Genomic DNA, 18,937 nt, shown 5'->3' on the forward strand with positions numbered 1-18,937 from the left:
GCCAAGGCTTATAAAAACCATACAGTAGTGACAAAAAGTTTCCAAGCAAGAAATTTCCCCATAACCCAAATTATTTGTGAGGCTTTCTTTTTTTAAAGCAGAAAATATGTTCCTTGCTTGAACCAATTTCCATGTTAAACGTCTGCCTTCATCACTCATTTTTATTAGCAGTCTAAACACAGGCTGTTTCAATGGAGGCCATTTATAGCAGACAATAAAATGGATTCATTATTCATTTTCCTCTTATTATCTTTCAATTGCTGGAGCTCTCAATGCTGTTTAAAGTGGACATTAGGCCCCAGTAGTCAGGACATTAGAGGATGCAATTGATGATAATACTTCACACCCTCAAACACATGGACAAGGAACTGTTCTTCCCCCAAATCCTTGAGCGCATGCTGCTTCTCATCACACTGATTCAATTTTCATCTCATTATGCTCTCATTTTTCATAGGAAGTCCTTCCTTTCTTGTACTTATAATGTCTCCCTCTAAGTTTTCAATTGTTACAGGCTCCCTCCAATCAATCTAAACAATTCCCCTCCCCCCCACAGAGTACTCATGTAATTAAGTATAATTTCTGTAGCAATAACTAAGCTGACAACCACCACTAAAAAAACCATTAGAAGATAGAGTTACAGTGCTGTGTTCTAGTGATACCGTTTTGAGCTGACCATGGATGATTCTGTCATAATCCAAAGAGAGATCACAGTCCCAAACTGTATGTTGACATTTAGTCCATGGATTATGATGAACTCTTCTGTAAGGCCTTCTACTTTTTCTGGGTGGATCCATCGCCTTCATCATAACATTATCTTGATCCTTTGATATAACTTGCTAACGTTGGAATTCATGAGTTTCAGAAAAATAGTCTTAAGGGGAAAAAAGTCACACTGGCTTTGGTAACTCAAATTAATGTCAATTCATTTATTGACAACACTTTACATTTTTATTTATAATAAACTTTACATTTTCTCTGAAACTCCCAGCCATTTATAAATCTCGTGTTTCCTACGTATGGATTATGGTCCTGGCATTTGAATTCTGCATCTATGGCTCATCATCTAAGACCCTCACTGAATCATGTTTTTTACTTTTGTTTTATTGGCTGAATGAATATAATAATATATTTTTCCAAATTGTTGCAAGATTCAAGAAAGAATGTCTGTAACATACTTTTCAGCTAGCATATTTGACGTTGCATAAAGATCAGCTCCTGGCTATACCCACTGCCTGCTGCGGGACACTACATGGCTGGGATTAAACCTAGGGACTTGTAACAAGCTAAGCTCATGATCTCTCACTGAGCTACATCTCTGGCTTCGTGCTGGGCATTTTCATGTGCTGTCTCCATCATCTTCAACACACTCCCTATGGTCATATCCTTCTCTTTCCTTCTGTATCTGATTGGATCCAAAATTTTAGAACATAGATTTGATATATACATTTGTCTTCAAGCTATATAATGGGCTCTTTTTCAGCTTCGTCAACTCACCCTTCTCTTGTCTCAAGTTCCATTCTTTTTTTTGTTTTAATTTAATTTATTAATTGAACACAAATTTTTTGACAAGGTGTTGTGCAAAAAGGGTACAGTTACATAGAAGGGCAGTGTGTACATTTCTTGTGATATCTTACGCCCTGTTTTTCTATCTCTTCTCTAGGTCAGGTAGACATATATACAATATACAATGTATCAAGAACATATACAGTAACCACGTGGCCACGCCCAAGAAAGTTCGCCTAGGGCTTTAAATGTAATGTCGATATTAGACCATATGTCGACAGTAGTCTTATATGAACGTACATACCCAGCTTTTGAGCTATTGTATTCCACTGAGAGGTCAATTTTTGACCTTTATATGTTGAGTAATTGTTTAGTTTTAGTTACATACTGTTGGGTTGCTGCCCCAATCCTGTGGGGAATACTATTTGACAAGCAGTTTTTGGTTTCACAGACTTGGTCTCAACTGTCTCTCCATCTCCCTTTGTTAACAGTCATATATCAGGGAGATCATGCCCCTTTGTTTTCTGTGTTCCAGGCTTGTCTCGCTCAACATTATTTGTTTGAGTTCTGACCATTTCCCTGAAAATAACAATATTTCACCATTCTTAATGGCCATGTAGTATTCCATTGTGTATAAGTACAATATTTTTTTGGATCCATTCAACTGTGGAGGGGCATCTGGGTTGGTACCATATTTTGGCTATTGTGAATTGTGCCACGATAAACATGGAAGTACAAATGTCTTTTTGATATCTTGGGGTTTCTGTTTAGGACAGATGCCTAGGAGTGGAATGGCTGGGTCATAGGGTAGGTCTATATTCAGCTTTTTGAGAAACCTCCATACTGTTCTCCAAAGTGGTTGTACTAATTTGCACTCCCACCAACAATGGAGAAGGGTTCCTCTTTCCCCACACCCCCTCCAGCATCTGTTGTTTCCTGAGTTCAGAGTATAGGCCATTCTAACTGGGGTGAGGTGGTATCTCAGGGTTGTTTTTATTTGCATTTCCTTTACTAGCAGGGATGTTGAGCATTTCCTCATGTGTTTCTTTGCCATTTTTATATCTTCTCTTGTGAAGTCTCTCTTTAGCTCATTTGCCCATTTCCTAATAAGTTTATTGGGCTTGGAGGGGCTTAGTTTTTTGAGTTCTCTGTAGATGACCGATATCAGGCCTTTGTCTGTTGCTGTGCTGGTAAATATCCTTTCCCATATCGTTGGCTGTCTTTCTATTTTGGTGGCTATGTCCTTAGCCGTGCAGAAACTTTTTAATTTGTAGTAGTCCCATTTGTCAAGTCTTTCCCCTATTTGTTGTGCCCCTGGGACTCTATTCAGGAAATTCCTTCCTGTGCCTATAAGTTCTAGCGTCTTTCCTACTCTGACCTTCAGTACTTTCAAGGATTCAGGTCTGATATTGAGGTCCTTGATCCATTTTGAGTTGATCTTGGTGCATGGTGATAGGCTTGGGTCTACTTTGAGTTTTCTGCATATGGCTGCCCAGTTCTCCCAGCACCAGCAGTTGAAGAGGCTATGTTTATTCCATTGTATGTCTTTAGCTCCTTTGTCGAATATCAGTTGGCTGTAAGAGTGCGGTTTTATTTCTGGGTCTTCAATTCTAATCCATTGGTCTTCCGATCTGTTTTTATACCAATACCATGCTGTTTTTGTTATGATGGCCTTGTAGTAGAGCTTGAAGTCTGGTATTGTGATACCTCCTGCACTGCTTTTTTTGCCTAGAATTGCTTTGGCTATTCTAGGTTTTTTGCTGTTCCATATGAATTTATGGATTGGTTTCTCTATTTCAGTGAAGAATGTGGCTGGGATTTTGATAGGTATTGCATTGAATTTGTATAACAATTTGGGCAATATGGCCATTTTCACTATATTGATTCTGCTTACCCATGAGCATGGGAGGTCTTTCCATTTCCTTGTGTCTTCTTTGATTTCCCTTATTAGATTTTTATAGTTTTCATTAAATAGGTCCATCACGTCCTTGGTTAAGTTGATCCCTAGGTACTTTATTCTTTTTTTGGCTACTGTAAACTGAATTGTTTCTATAATTTCCTTTTCTGTTTGTCTATTGCTGGTGTACAGAAAAGCTGCTGACTTTTGTGGATTGATTTTGTATCCTGCTACTTTGCCAAATTGGTTTATTAGGTGTAGGAGTTTGGGGACTGAGTTTTTTGGGTCCTTCAGATATAAGATCATGTCGTCTGTGAATAGGGATAACTTGATTTCTTCTTTGCTGATGTGGATCCCTTTGATGTCCTCCTCTTGCCTTATTGCTATGGCAAGGGACTCCAGTGCTATGTTGAACAGAAGTTGGGAGAGTGGGCATCCTTGTCTTGTTCCTGAGTTTAGGGGGAATGATTTAAGTTTCTCTCCATTTAATATGATATTAGCAGTTGATCTGTTGTATATGGCTTTTATTGTTTTGAGGAATGTTCCATCTATTCCTGTTCTCTCCAAAGCTTTTAATAGGTATGGATGTTTTATTTTGTCAAAGGCTTTTTGGGCATCGACTGAGATAACAATGTAATTCTTAATATTAGATCTGTTTATGTGGTGAATTACGTTGATTGATTTACGGATGTTGAACCATCCTTGTGACTGTGGGATGAAGCCTACTTGGTCATGATGTATGATTTTCTTGATCAGTTTCTGGATCCTGTTAGCTAATATTTTATTGAGGAGCTTTGCGTCTGTGTTCATTAGTGATATTGTTCTGTAGTTCTCTTTTTTTTGTTGGGTCTTTGCCTGGTTTGGGAATGAGTATGATATTAGCTTCGTAGAATGAGTTTGGGATTTCTCCCTCTGTTTCTATTTCGCGGAAGAGTTTGAGGAGTATTGGAATTAGCTCCTCACTAAAGGTTTTGTAGAATTCATTGGTGAATCCATCTGGGCCTGGGCTTTTCTTTGTTGGGAGGTTCTTGATTACCCCTGTATCTCACTGTAAGTTATTGGTTTATTTAGTTGATTTATTTCTTCTTGGTTCAGTTTGGGCAGTTTGTACTTCTCTAAGAATTGATCCATTTCTGTAAAATGATTATTTTTTGCTGAGTAGAGGTTTTGGAAATAGCTCCTTATGATTGTTTGAATATCGTGTGTACTTGTAATTTTTCCGGTGGAGTCCTTGATTTTACGTATATGAGTCTCTTCTCTTCTTTTTTTTTTATAAGTCTTGCGAGGGGTCTGTCAATTTTATTTATTTTCTCAAAAAACCAGCTTTTAGTCTTATTTATTTGTTGAATGGTCTTTCTATTTTCAATCAGATTTATCTCTTCTTTAATCTTTGTGATCTCTCCCCTCCTAGTCGTTTTAGATTCTGTCATTTCTTGTTTCTCCAGTTGTTTTAGTTTCATCGTGAGGTTATTCACCTTCTCTGCTTCCATTCTTTTAATGTGAGTGCTGAGGGCAATGATCTTGCCCCTCAGTACTGCCTTAGCTGTGTCCCATAGGTTTCTTGTGATGTATTTTCATTGTCATTGTGGTTTATGAATTCGTTGATTTCATCTTTAATTTGGTCTGTGGCCCAAGTGTTGGATAGCAGTGTGGGGTTTAGCCTCCAAGAGTGTGTATAGCCTCTGTGGTATCCTTTGTTGTTGAGGGTTACCTTTAATCCACTGTGATCAGATATAATATATGGGATGACTTCACTACTTTTCTATTTGCTGAGGTTCTTTGTGTGGGCTATAGCGTGGCCTATTTTGGAATATGATCCATGGGCTGCTGAAAAGAAGGTGTATTGGGTCTCTGTAGGGTGGAAGATTCTGTATAGGTCTGTCAGATCCATTTGGGATACGGTGTTACTTAGGTCCTCAGCTCCCTTGCTAATCCTCTGGGTGTTGGATCTGTGTCTTGGAGAGAGTGGGGTATTAAGGTCACCCACTATGATTGTGTTTGCGTCTATCTTGTTCTGCAATTCTGTGAGGATTTGCTTGACATATGTAGGGCCTCTTTTGCTCGGTGAGTATACATTTATCACCGTGATATCTTGATTCTGGATTTTTCCTTGTATTAATATGTAGTGTCCTTCTTTGACTTTTTGAGTTGATTTTAATGAAAAGTCCAGCTTGTCTGAGATCAGGATGGCTACATTTGCCCTTTTGGTAGGTGCGTTTGCTTGGTAGATCTTGCTCCATCCTTTCATTCAGAGCCTGTTTTTGTCTCTTGCTGTAAGGTGGGTCTCTTGTAGGCAGCATATGTCAATTTTTTTTTTTTTTGGCCAGTCCTGGGCCTTGGACTCAGGGCCTGAGCACCATCCCTGGCCTCTTTTTGCTCAAGGCTAGCCTAACTCTGCCACTTGAGCCACTGCGCCCCCTCTGGCCGTTTTCCATATATGTGGTGCTGGGGAATCGAACTGAGAGCTTCATGTGTAGGAGGCAAGCACTCTTGCCACTAGGCCATACTCCCAGCCCATATGTCAACTTTTTGTTTGTGGATCCATCCTGCCAGTCTGCTCCTCTTTATCAGAGAGTTTAAAGCATTTATATTTAAAGAGATCAAGGATAAGGGTGTTTTTTCCCTTCCATTTTCTTGTTGGGCTGTTTTTTCCTTTTTTTTTTTCCTTGTCTTTAGTGTGCTGTTCTTTCTGTTGGACTTTGGCTATTGTAGTTTCTTTCTGATTCTGTCTGTGTGTCTTGTACAATCTCTGTTGGGTGGGGCTCCCCTCTTAGAATTCACTGTAGGGCTGGTTTTTTATTCACATACTCCTTTAGCTCCTCTTTGGTGTGGAAAGATCTGGTTTTCCCTTCGAATGTGAACTCCAATTTCGCTGGATATTTGATCTGAGATTGCATATTGTTAGCCTGAAGTACTTGGATGGTGTTCTTCCACTCACTTCTTGCTTGATAAGTTTGTGTGGATAGGTCAGCTGTTATTTGAATCCTCTTCCCATTGTAGAAAATTTCTTTCTTCGCTTTGGCTGAATTCAGAATTTTCTCTTTAATCTTGAGGTCTGAAGTCTTGAAAATTATGTGCCTTTGGGTGGCTTTTCTGGGGTCTGGCCTGCCAGGTGTCCTATAGGCTTCGGTTACCTGGATGGGGTCCCCTGTGAGATTGGGGAAGTTTTCTGCAATAACTTTATTGAGAACATGTTTAAGCCCTCTGTTCTGGGATTCGGCTCCTTCTTCTATTCCAATTATGCACAGATTATATCTCTTGTCTTAATCCATTAGTTCCTGGATTAGTCTGCCCTGAAGCTTCACCGTTTCTTGGAGTGTGGTCATTTTCTGGTTGTTGTCGGTTGTTTCATCATTCAGGCAAGAGATTCTGGATTCCATATGGTCAACTCTTTGTGTTATGGTTTCAATTGCGGAGTTTATGGATGTCAGAGAGCTATTTATGGTTGTCAGTTCAGGTCTGATCGTGGAAATTTCTTCCTTTAAAGAGTTGTATTTTAAATCTATTTTTTCATGCATTTCAATTCTTAGGATGTTAAGATTTTCTTTAAAGGAGGCTTGCATTGTATCCATTTTTGCTTCCATTTCTTTAAAGGAGGCTTGCATTTTATCCATTTTTGCTTCCATTTCTTTCTTGGCTTCCTGGGTGTCCTTTAAGATTTCCACTCTAAACTCCCGGAATTGTTTTCTGATTTCATTTCTGACGCTTTCCATCATTCCTGTTAACATGGCCTCATTTGCTTTTTTATTCTCCATCTCCTCTTCAGTCGTGCTGCTTTTTGGAGCTGGCGAGTTGGCTTGCTCTTTAATGACCTGTGTTAAGTTTCTTTGTGATTTGTGCATCTGGAGATCTGTGGATAGCTTCTCAGGTTTGGTTTGTAGCTCTGCCCTCCCTCCTGTGTAGGCGCGTCTACCAGAGCAGGTGCTGTCGCCGGGGCCCTGCCCACCTGTGCATTGTGTGCCTGCTACAACAGGCCCTGGCGCTGTGGCCCTGTCCACTTTAGCGGGGTACACCTCCCAGAGCAAGCCCCGGGTTGTTGGGTTGTGTTTGCGCCCTCCCACGAGTCCGTTGTGGGGGGGGTGGTATGTGTGGGGCCCAGTGGGATCGACTGTCCGGGCACGGGTTAGCGCCCTCAGACCTCACCTCCGCTGCGAGAGGAGTGCGTGATCAGGCCCAGGTGTCCCTGCTGTGCTGGTATTGCCCACCAGTGCCTTTGATTTTAGTTGTAAGAGTCCACGAGGTCCAGGCACCTCGGGTGGGGGCACTGCCGGCTGTCCCCTGGGCCCTGTTGGGAAGGGGACAGGGCCAATTCGGCCAGATCAGGATCCTGTGTGGCCTTGGGGCTGCTCCGCCCTTCCCCTGCTAAACTGACTTCCCAGAACCTGATGGGAGCTTCCCGCCTGATTTGGGGATTCTTTGTTCCCTTGGGGTGGGGAGGGGGAGGGAGGGAGATCTAGCTTCTTTGTAGGGCTTGGGTCTCTGATAGCTGGTCTCCCGTTGGGTGAGGGGGTAATGATCATGGATTGTGTGTGTCCCGTGCAGCCGTTGGTACTTCAGGGGGTGGCGAAGTGTCGTGGTGGCATCCCCGGTTCCCTCCTTCTGCCGCGCTGGGTTCCCCAGCCGCCGTCCGTTCGAACCCGGTGTGGACCCGAACTTCTCGTCGCTGCCTTTGTATGTCTTGGTCCGCACCCTCCCTAGTGATTGTGGGGTCTCCTGCTGTCTGAATTCTGCGCTCCCAGCAGCCTGTCTGCCGATCGCCGGGTTCCCCTTTCCCAGCCTGGCCCTGTTCGGGCCAGGGTCGGCTGGTGGGAGGAGGGTGCCCCAGAGATTCTCCGGCTCCGTGTAGGTTTTTGGCTCTTCTTTTTTACTGCTTTGTGTTGTCCTGCGTATCTCCACTGCTTCTGGCTGCTGGTTTTGCTGGATTCTTGATGGGGTGTTGGGTGTTGGATTTCCCAGCTCGCTATTCAGTTGGAGCGAGTCGGGGTGCCTCCCTACTGTGTCGGCACCATCTTTCTCTCTCAATTCTCAAGTTCCATTCTTGATTCTATCTGCTTCACTTTCCTTTCCCCTCCTTCCTATTCTAGTCAGACATCCCTTGGCCAGGAATTGCTCTGCCTGTCCTGTGGCTTCCTGCTTTGCTTCAGTCTTGCAAATGAGCCACTTGGCAACTCTGTAGCTCAGCAAAGAAAAGAAGATTTAAGAAGGTAAGCCCAGAAGAGTCACGACAGGGTTGCTGAAGACCAAGTAGCTAGCTTTGGAACCAGAATTTGAATTTGAAATTCATGTGTTTCTCTAGTTAGCTACTTAATATATAAATACAAACCATTCTCATTCAGAATTTATGCTTTGAAACATAGACTCTAGAAAACCTCTACTAACTGGATCCCAGTTGGTAATCATGACTCAATGTGTTCGCCTCTCTGATTCCCTGCGGGCTTTGGGCCATGAAGGGTGCTAGAAAATTAGCCCCTGTAATATAGTTGCAGTGGTAGCTATTAGGAGTTATGGTTTAAGAAAGAAATCCTTCTGATTAATATATAATAAAAACAAAATATTTCTACAATAAAGAATATGGAACCAACTGGCACCTGTGGCTCACACCTATAATCCCAGCTGCTCAGGAGGCCAAGATTTGAGGGTCACCTTTCAAAGCTAGCCCAGAGCAAATAAACACATGAGACTCTTAACTCCAATTAACCAGCAAAATGCTGGAGCAAAAAGTGGAAGTGTGGCTCGAGTGGTAGAGAGGCAGACTTGAGGGAGAAAGGTAAGGGGTAGTGCCTAGGTCCTGAGTGCAAGTCCCAGTACTGGTATACACACACATCATCATCATCATCATCATCATCATCATCATCATCATCACAGTAATCTGAAGAGAAACAATATCACATGTAATTCCATGTTAGTAAATGTTAGCTTTTCAATGAAACAATCCTCTTGATATTTCTCTTCACCCAGCTATTCCTCCAGAAACATGGAAGGAACCTGGATGATGTTACCATAGTTGATGAATGTTTCTGGGTGGTCTGAGCAGAGCTGGGAACCTGATACAATGGAGGATGATGAGGAAAGAGGACTGCTTAACAGACTGGCTCCTGCCACTGTGACGTGTCCTGACGTTTGCCTCTCCTTCTCACCCAGCACCAGTCTTCCCACCTGGGTACCCCAGAAGGGGGACTCTGTGGGTGGCAGGGTTCTGGTCTTCCTTTATAGTCAGTGCCTTCTGGGTCCAGCAATTCCTGGGCTTTGCCATCAAGGAGATGAAAATTCAACTAGCAAACACTTTTTGCTAGTTGCGCGGCCTTAAGTGAATTACTGAACCTTACTCAGTTTCTTCAACTGTAAAAATGTAGATTAATAACTACTTATTCTTTAGAGGGAAAAACTCAAAAAAAAGTAACGCTTGTAAAACCTCCTTACTTTGACAAAATAGACAAGGGGGACCTTGTAGATTTTTCAAACATTGGCTTCCTTCTTCTTTCAAAATTTAACACAAATGTTTCCTTATGTCCAAATGAATACAAATGCTGAGAAAAACAACAACAACAAAATTCCAAGCACGGCATAGTGCAGTAGAAGCATAATGCTATATTGTGGTCAGCCCTCTATCTTTCAATACTCTATTTTATGCCTAACTCCACAGGGGATGCTGTAAATGGATCAATTTCCCTTCACGACATTCTTATCAAAGGAACCAGGGGAAAAGCAAGTTCATAAATTACCGAAGTGTCTCCAGAACAGGAGAACAATAAGTAGACTGTTACGAAGTACAATAAAGATGCAAAGCAGCTTGATTTCTACCTGCTGGATGGAGAATTTCAAATCTTAGGCACCAAAATATTTTCCTAATCCCATGCTTCATTTGAGAACTATGGGAGTTATTTATAAAACATGTAGTTTTTTAATAGCGGGGGTAAGCTTGTAACACTCCATTTAGGGGATGCGTTTTGATGGGATACTTCATGGTTATTTCGATAAGGAAAGCACATTTGTTTTTCTCCTTTTCCAACACAACTCTCCCTGCCTCTGCTCTTTCTCTGTGAACTTTCTTCCTGGAGTAATGCTATTCTGTCTTTATTTATCCTAATGTAATAAACTGTCCCCAGGGAGTTCTTGCTAAACATAATATTAAATAGTCAACAATATAATCAATTATTTTGCCAGCAGGAATGGCTTGCTTACTTAATCTCTCTTTTCTTAAAAAAAATTACAACCAATCATTTCTAGAAAGGCATTTAATATCTGACTTATTTTGACAGCATCAGGAAAACTCCATTGTTAAAAAGAATCATGTTAAATCAAAAAGACATACATAAAGGCCACGGCCAAGATTTGCCAGCTGGATTGACTTTTACAGCTTAAAGCTGTAAAAACATTTTTTAGGAAGGAAAACCCATAGAGTTGTCATCCTAGAAACTCAGTGTGACGAAGCTTAGCCCAGATGAGTCCAAAGACAGAATTCTGCATTAAATACCCAATTTCATTTTAACACGCTATTTTTATTGGACAGGAGTCTTTGGAGATTAACCAGTAATGATGGGTAAAGTAGGGAGAATTAATGAATCTAGGGAGAAGATGGAAAAGTCAGGGGTTGTAAATCACTAAATGTATTCGTTGATTTATTTTGACAGGTTCAATTTAGTTTTAATGATTTTAAGTAACACTTCAGACTAGGGTAGTACAAGCAGTGTCTATGTATGGTTATGTGTATGGTAATGAAATCTCTTCAATATGAATTGTACCGTATTTTGGTGGTTACATCTTCATTAAGAACAAGCCATTCTTCAGGTTTATCTGCCTGAGAAGTGAAATTACACAGGTGGAATTATATTTGATGGCCTCATTATTTTCAGTCATTATGGATCTCAAGTGAAATATATAAATTTTTTTGGAAGAGAACAGGGGGAATGTGTGTGTGTGTGTGTGTGTGTGTGTGTGTGTGTGTGTGTGTGTGTGGAGTGCTCACCCTGAGTAGTAACTGAAGCTTTGGTGCCAGCCTTTAAGCAGACTTAGGTATGTCCAATGGCTTTTTTGCCTCGGTTTCCCCAAGATGCAACACAGATTGAGGCATTTCCTGGTAAGAGAATTATTTCATATCCTATTTAAAGAACTTTTCCTGAGGGAAAGTAATAGACTAGTGAGAGAAAAGAGCACAGGCTAGATACTTCAAAAACTATTATGGAAGTTATTGAAGAATATTAAAAACTCACAAGGAATAGAATTATTTTCAGAAAGACATGTGTCACCAGACAGCTATAATGCATGCAATGCTAAAAGATGTATTAAGAAGTTGGATAAGCCTTGAGAGACTGAGGCCCTGTGTTACCAGCAAGGCATCTTATAAAAACAAAATCAAATAAGAAGACTAAATGAAATAAGATCAAGCAAAAGGACACTTAAAGATAATCGCTCCCACACTATGATAGGACTCATGTTATCTAAACTCATGCTATCGTCATGACTCAAGCGCCTCTTCCACACGCCACACTGATGTTTAATATTGAGTCACACAGCCTTCCCTTAGAGATTTCAATAGCCAGATAATTGATGAATGTCTGTTGAATTCCCTTTCCATTTCTCCCTCCCCTCATCCTCCTTGGTAATGTGAGAACATTCCACATGTGTTGGCTAAGGAAAGAACTTTGGTTTAGATGAATCTGTTCCTTTGTGCTGGACAACCCTTGCTCAAAACAATACCTTGGCATTTTTATGATACGCCATCACTTTGGGTAGAAAGCACAAAGCTTTTAGGAAGTTTTAGATAGTCTCTGTCACCATACTGTCAAAACACTTGAACTGAAGTAAAAGCGACCTTGTCAAAGGGATCTGATGCTAGCAGAGAGGTCTATCTCTGAAGTCTACTTTCAACATGTGTGGCTCCTTCCTTCCTTCCTTCCTTCCTTCCTTCCTTCCTTCCTTCCTTCCTTCCTTCCTTCCTTCCTTCCTTCCTTCCTTCCTTCCTTCCTTCTTGTTGTCAGTCATGGGCTGGAACTCAAGGCTTGGGCACTGACCCTGAGCTTTAGTGCACAAGCCTCACTCTGTCATTTGAGCCCCAGCAACATTTGCATGTGTGGCGTTTTCATTGAGCTCCTTATATAGACCTGCACAGTGACTTTCCAGGGAGACTTAAGGACAAGTGGGTTCTGGGAATGCCTTCCGTTTTGCATTTTTCCACAGTGGAGCTGATCACTTTTTAGCTACAAGATCTCAGGAATTTTTAAATAACAGAGATTCTTTGTGATGTTTTCACTCGTGTTCATAATACGCACTTGTATCTGATCATACCATTTTCAATCAAGTTCTAAAAAGTAATCGATCATTTACTCCTCACCAGAGTTTAGAACTGATATAATGAAATCAGTTATACATGTTTGTTCTCCTCTATTGAAGGAAACATAAATGCTTCTTTTTTTTCTCCAAAGAAAAATATTCTAATAAATAAGCTAACTGATTTGAAACTGTTTGCAAAATCAATTGAGAAATTGAAATGATAGATAATCATAGTGTACAGCTGGGATGTTGCATTTAACACATACTTTTAGAAGAGGATTACATTTTAAATACAGCAATAATCATATCATGAAGACAACGTGAAAAAATAATTCTTTTGCATTTGCACCTGAGGACTAGGGGTGGAAAACAAACCTGATGTTAGGAAAATTACTTTTACTGAGGGAATATACATTTTATCCGAGAAATAGAATTTGTAGGTGGGTAGGGTTGTGCTCATTACAAGTTCAATCCATTACGTGAAACTGAAGTTGAGCCCCATTTCAGCATCACCGATAACTTCCCCTCATAGCTACAAGATTAATACATTGCGCCTGGAGCGCACAGCCTAATGTGTAACAGAATATTGTACTGGCCCATTTATGGAATCTCGCCTTTAGATTTTAGTCTTATCTCAAGTATCACCTATATTGTTTGACTCCTTTATGACACTCGGAGTTTTTTCTCCCACCTGCAAAATAGAGGATTAAACTAGATAAGACATTTTTGTGAACTCTACCTTGCCTTTGAATCACTGAGGGAGCTTGTTGAAAATGCAGTGTTGCGGTCCGGAGATGTGGGACCTGAAAATATATTCTACACGGGGATGCTGGTGGAGAACCACATTTCTGGGTGACAGTGATTCAAGCATCCTTTGCCTTTGTAAGATGCTTCGTGAGAGGAGCCCAAGATGCCTGTTTTCATCAAATATTACTTTAATTGTTCTTCTAGTCTCACTTTTTCTCATTATCTTGAAAAAAGGCCCAGTTTAAGTATGACACTTACCCATATACAGTAAGGTCTCTCCCGTGCTGGGTATAGTCACATTTTAATAAAAGCCTCAATCTTGTTGAAGACCACGGAGAGAGGCATTTAAACAGGGACTTCACTCTTCAGTCATTGGTAGTTTTTGAGTACTCAACACCTCAGCATATGACGCATAGCCCCCATATTTCCTTTCAGTTTCTTGGACTGTACTTTGTCACTTACAGACAAATAAGAAAACTCCTTTAGTGTTCAGATGAGGAGGTATGTTTAGATGGCTGGAGCAATAACTGAGATTTGAGCATGGAGATCTGTGGTGTGGTTAAGATAATAACCATGGATGCAAGTACAGTAGCACTATGACAAGCCTTATTGAAGTTGTTGACTTTTCCACTGTGCAATACTTAAGATGCTCAGTGGGAACTTCTAGCTTACTAACGCACACAGGCCAGTTCTGGAGCTAGTTGCTAAGTCTAGAGGCTGGCTCAGGCCTGTATCTTTTGTAATCACCTTGGGTAAATTACTTGTTCTATTCATGACTTTTATTTCTTTATTTGTTAAACCGGAAATTGTTTTCCCCCTAAGACAGTTAAGAGGCTTACGTGGGATCATTTCTGTCAATTACCAGGAAATATAATTGGGGCTTGATGGCTCACACTTGTAATCCCAGTGACTCAGGAGATGGAGGTACAACATTCGAAGACCAAAGTTGGCTGGGGCAAAACAAAGCCCACTTTCAACTCTACCTGAAAAAATAACATAAAACAAAAAGGACTGAAGGCATGGCTCACGGTAGAAGACTCGCCTAAGAAATACTAGTTCCTGAGCTCAAACTCCAATATTGCTAAAGGAAGAGGAGAAAAGAAAATGCCTCAAACTTGAGTTGTTCTTTGAAGCTGGCAAAGGGCTGCTATCTGGGAGGAGAAAGGCTCTGGAGTTTTCTTCTACTGTTAAGGTTCTTCTGTTTGAGACAGTCACACAATTGCTGCCTTAAGGAAAGAATTTGGCACCTGTAACTTTCCTATAAAATGCACCTGCAGCCCATGGCTGGTCCCCTCCCCCAGCATGCTCCCCTCCCCCCGCCCTCCCTCCCACCCCACTCCAGAATGATGCAACAAGAGGTAAATAAAACTCCAGATTGCAAAGGAAGGATTCTTGGAGCCCAGAGCCCAGGGGTCACTGGAAAGCTATGTAAACAACCACCGCTTAAAAAAAAACCAAACCCCCCAAAACAAAACAAAAACCCCCATCAAATCCTCCTTGTCACTTTTCTTCTAAGTAGCTAAAGAAGGGCCAGAATGCCTTTCATGCAACCTTTCTACATGTGTGCCTACAGGGATACCACACTCCTTTCACAGAAGGCAAAGAGGAGACAGCCACCGCGACCACCTCCAGGCCAAGGTCAAGGCCAGGACCTTGTTCTTTGAGCCTTTGTTGAATCCCAGCGAACAGATTCGTGTTCTATCAAACTCAGGTTCTGCTATGTTTCGACATGTATATTTTCACTATAAAAATTGGAGATTTTCTATCAGTGGAGAAGGGGAAGGCAGAGGATTAAAAAAAAACAACAACACATGGTAATTTTTCCTATAATCTGGAAAACATTGACTTGTTCAACATGATTTTCATTAATGTGAGAAGCCAGAGTTTTGTTCGTTTTGAGATGAAGATGTATCTCCTTCAAAGAATTTACTACTTTCACAAGCTTTTCTTTTCTCCTTTCAGCAGTTAAGGGAAAGGCCACAAAAGACTCAAGAAATATCAGCAGTGCTGAATTTATTTTTCCCCAGTCCTGGGGCTTGGACTCAGTCTGGGCCTGGGCACTGTCCCTGAGCCTCTTCATGCTCAAGGATAGCGCTCTACCTCTTGAGCCACAGTGCCACTTCTGGCTTTTTCTGAGCAGTTTATTGGAGACAAGAGCCTCACAGCCTTTTCTGTCTGGGCTGGCTTTGAACTGTGACCCTCAGATCTCAAATTTCTGAGTAGCTAGTACTATGGGTGTGAGCCACCAGTACCTGGCCTGTCCTGAAAATTTTATATAGCTATTTTCTAAGCCCATGGTAGTTGAGAAAGCTAATGCCCCACAATGTGATCATTGGAATTCAGCAGACAGTAACTTACAAGTGCTGGGGTGTATGGCTCAAGTGGTAGAGCACCTGCCTAGCATATCCAAGGCAGTGGGCTCCATCCCCAGCACCACACACATGCACACACAAATACACATACATACTTGTGTCAAAATAAGCACAAATAAGCCAAGCACAAGCGGCTCACACCTATAATACTAACTACTCAGGAGGCTGAGATCTAGGATCAAGGTTCAAAACCAGCCTAGCTAAGTCAAAGTTCAGAATACTAAGACAGCACAAGCTGGTACTGGAAAGCAGTGGGGGAGGTCAAGAGGACAGAGGTAGGGGAAGAGAAGTCGGGGAGAATGCAATGAAACATCCAGTGTGTTCAATGATAACTCCTTTGTACAACTACTTAAAGATAACAATAACAACAACACTGCTACTACTGCGACTGCTACTAAAATAGCCTAGGCAAATCTGTGAGACTATTATTTTTAATTACCCAGCGAAAACCTGGAAGTAGTAGCATAACACATTACAACAATCATTTCCTTTGGAATCCTCCTTAATGATATACCAGTGGCTTGGAGCAGAGTTTTGTCTGCCTTGTTTACTGCATTTTAGATTCTAGAATGGAGTCCAGTACAGAAGTGGTCCACAACAAGTACTCGAATGAGTAAACACAGGTGTTTATTGCTGTTGTTCTGTGGTGCTGAGATCCAATCCACAGCCTCTTCTTGCATGCTAGGCAATGGCTTTACCACTGAGCGACAAGCTCAGCTGTTGTTTTTATTTTTCACGAGTTCATTTTCTGCTCTAATTTTTAAAACATTTATCTCTTGAAAGAATTGGTTTGGAAAATCTCTGAGTTCCTCCCTTTCAAAGTATGAAAATAATGTTAACCTCCCCAAGAGTTCATCAACAACATCCATTTTAGTGGGGAATATAAATCTTCAAAAAGTCAATCTTGCAAGGGATAAGATCAAAAATCATAGTATGCTATTATACTAGTTAAATTAAAACATGGAAGCAATTTTACTTTTCTGAGAAACATGGGAGTGTTTCATATATCTACATGCAAAGGATGACTGATTTGATGGGAATATATTGGGTTATAACTAAACAAAAGCTGCCAAGGCACTATCTTTAGTTAAATATAGCAAGAAACTTCCATGAGCATGTACCCCTGAACCCTCAATGTTCTTTCCATTAAACACAAACAAAAACAAAAACTATCTTTGAAAACAACCCGAAAGCAAGTCAATATTTGATTCCAGCAGATGGCACTGCAAAGCAAGTCTTTATAGATCTAATAACACTTCTTTGATTATGATGAATTATTTATTCCATAGTCATATCATTCAAGTGACTCACACAGTCAAAACAAATGGTTTTGAGACTTTTGAAGCTGAAAAGCTTTAAAGCTATTGTAAAGCTGGAATTGTACCATGGCCCACCTTGATATCTGCTCTATACACCACAGTTGAAGAGATACAGGTAGAGTACATATAATTAAGTTACCTACTAGGCTTGTATATGAAATTGCTTTGGGATGTGGGATTATATGGGATGTTCGTTTTAATCTGGTCAATGTTTTTTTGTTCTTAGTTCTATGGGACTCTATACTTTTGCACTGTGCCAAATTTATCACATTTAAGTCACTGTATGTGCATAGAGGAAATACTGCTTTAGGATCACAATATCTCTGACCACCACTGCTCTGTGTGTGTGTGTGTGTGTGTGTGTGTGTGTGTGTGTGTGTGTGTGTTGGATTAGAGAATACAGAAAAGGCCAGTCCTACCCCCCTAAAAAAGAAAAAAAGTAAAAGTCAGTGAAAGTGTGTGAGAACTCAGATTTGTGTGCCAAGGAATATATGTTTAAAATACCTTAAACCATTTCAAAAGAATCTTATACATAATATTAACTAGAAGTTATTAAATAATCTCATACACACATATTCCTAGAATAGTATCTGGTGCAAACTAAGTATGACATAAATCCCCTCCTCTGATTTCTCCCGTCTTTGAATATAGTAGAGGAATAAACGATCAGAACCTGAGGTTCAGCTTCTCCATTGTGACTGTATTTGTGTAATGACCTCTGTTATTTAGCCTCCGTGGACTCCAGTTCTCAAAAGGGCTGGACAATAAATGGAAGCCTTGTGCAAGTGGAGCTGTGTAGCTCAGAGTGGTGAAGCACCAGCCTTGAGTACAGAAGCTCTGGAACAAGGTGCAGGCCCCAGATTAAAGCTGCGTGACTGACAAAAATAATTGTGCTTTGAATAAATAACTTACCCAAGTGGAGAATAACAAGTGTTATTGTACATCTAGAAGCACAAGACAGTTGCTGCAGAAGTTGCTAGTGATATGTTCGGATGGTCTTCCTTAGTGGAGAAGGAAGACGTCACCCAGAACTGGTACCTACACAAGCAAACCCCTCAGCTCTTTCTTAGTTCACCCATGATGCATGTTCAAATATATTGTTAACGCTTTTGTTTTTCCTCTTCTTTCCAAGAAAGCATATTATTCCTTCCAATATACAAGAAGCAATAGCAATAATGAGTTTCAGAATTTTCTAGAAATAGGTGAGGAGGCACTCTACAAGGGGATCATGTTTTACCATATATTCCTATTGTGCATTCAGGAAGAACCCTACTCACACCAACAAGCCATCTTTCCCCAGGATTTTATCAAAGGATGCTCATAGGTAGTCTTGTGTCAACCCTGGATACAGTTACAGGCAGCCCAAAACACCACACCATATACACAAAACTGCAATTGTCCCTAATAGGGACACCATCTTTACTTCTAGACAATAGGGGAAGAAAACCATGGACTCCACTGTAGATAAGTTGACTTGATTTTCCTTTCTCCTTTGTGACCCCACAGTGGAAGCTTTTATTATAACAAACGGGCAGAGAAAAATGATAGAGTATTGTAGCAAGCACTTTGGGGCTTAGAGCAGGGAACATTGCTAGGCCCTCTTTAGAATCTTAAAAGACTTTATAGAATATCTGCTGCAATCTCTTCATTTTCCCCATGGGTCAGAGAGGCCACTGAGGCTCCAGGGGCCACACAGATCATGAATGAAGAAGCAGGGGCAGGGGTCACTTGAGTCCTGCTGCAATGGGCCAAGTGGGAATGGAGGGGGAAGGTAAAGGGGTGGGAAAAATGGAGAGGAAACTGTATTTAGATCTACTCTTAGTGACCTT

Source organism: Perognathus longimembris, unplaced genomic scaffold (genome assembly GCF_023159225.1).
Source record: "Perognathus longimembris pacificus isolate PPM17 unplaced genomic scaffold, ASM2315922v1 HiC_scaffold_5372, whole genome shotgun sequence".
Taxonomy (NCBI): Eukaryota; Metazoa; Chordata; class Mammalia; order Rodentia; family Heteromyidae; genus Perognathus; species Perognathus longimembris.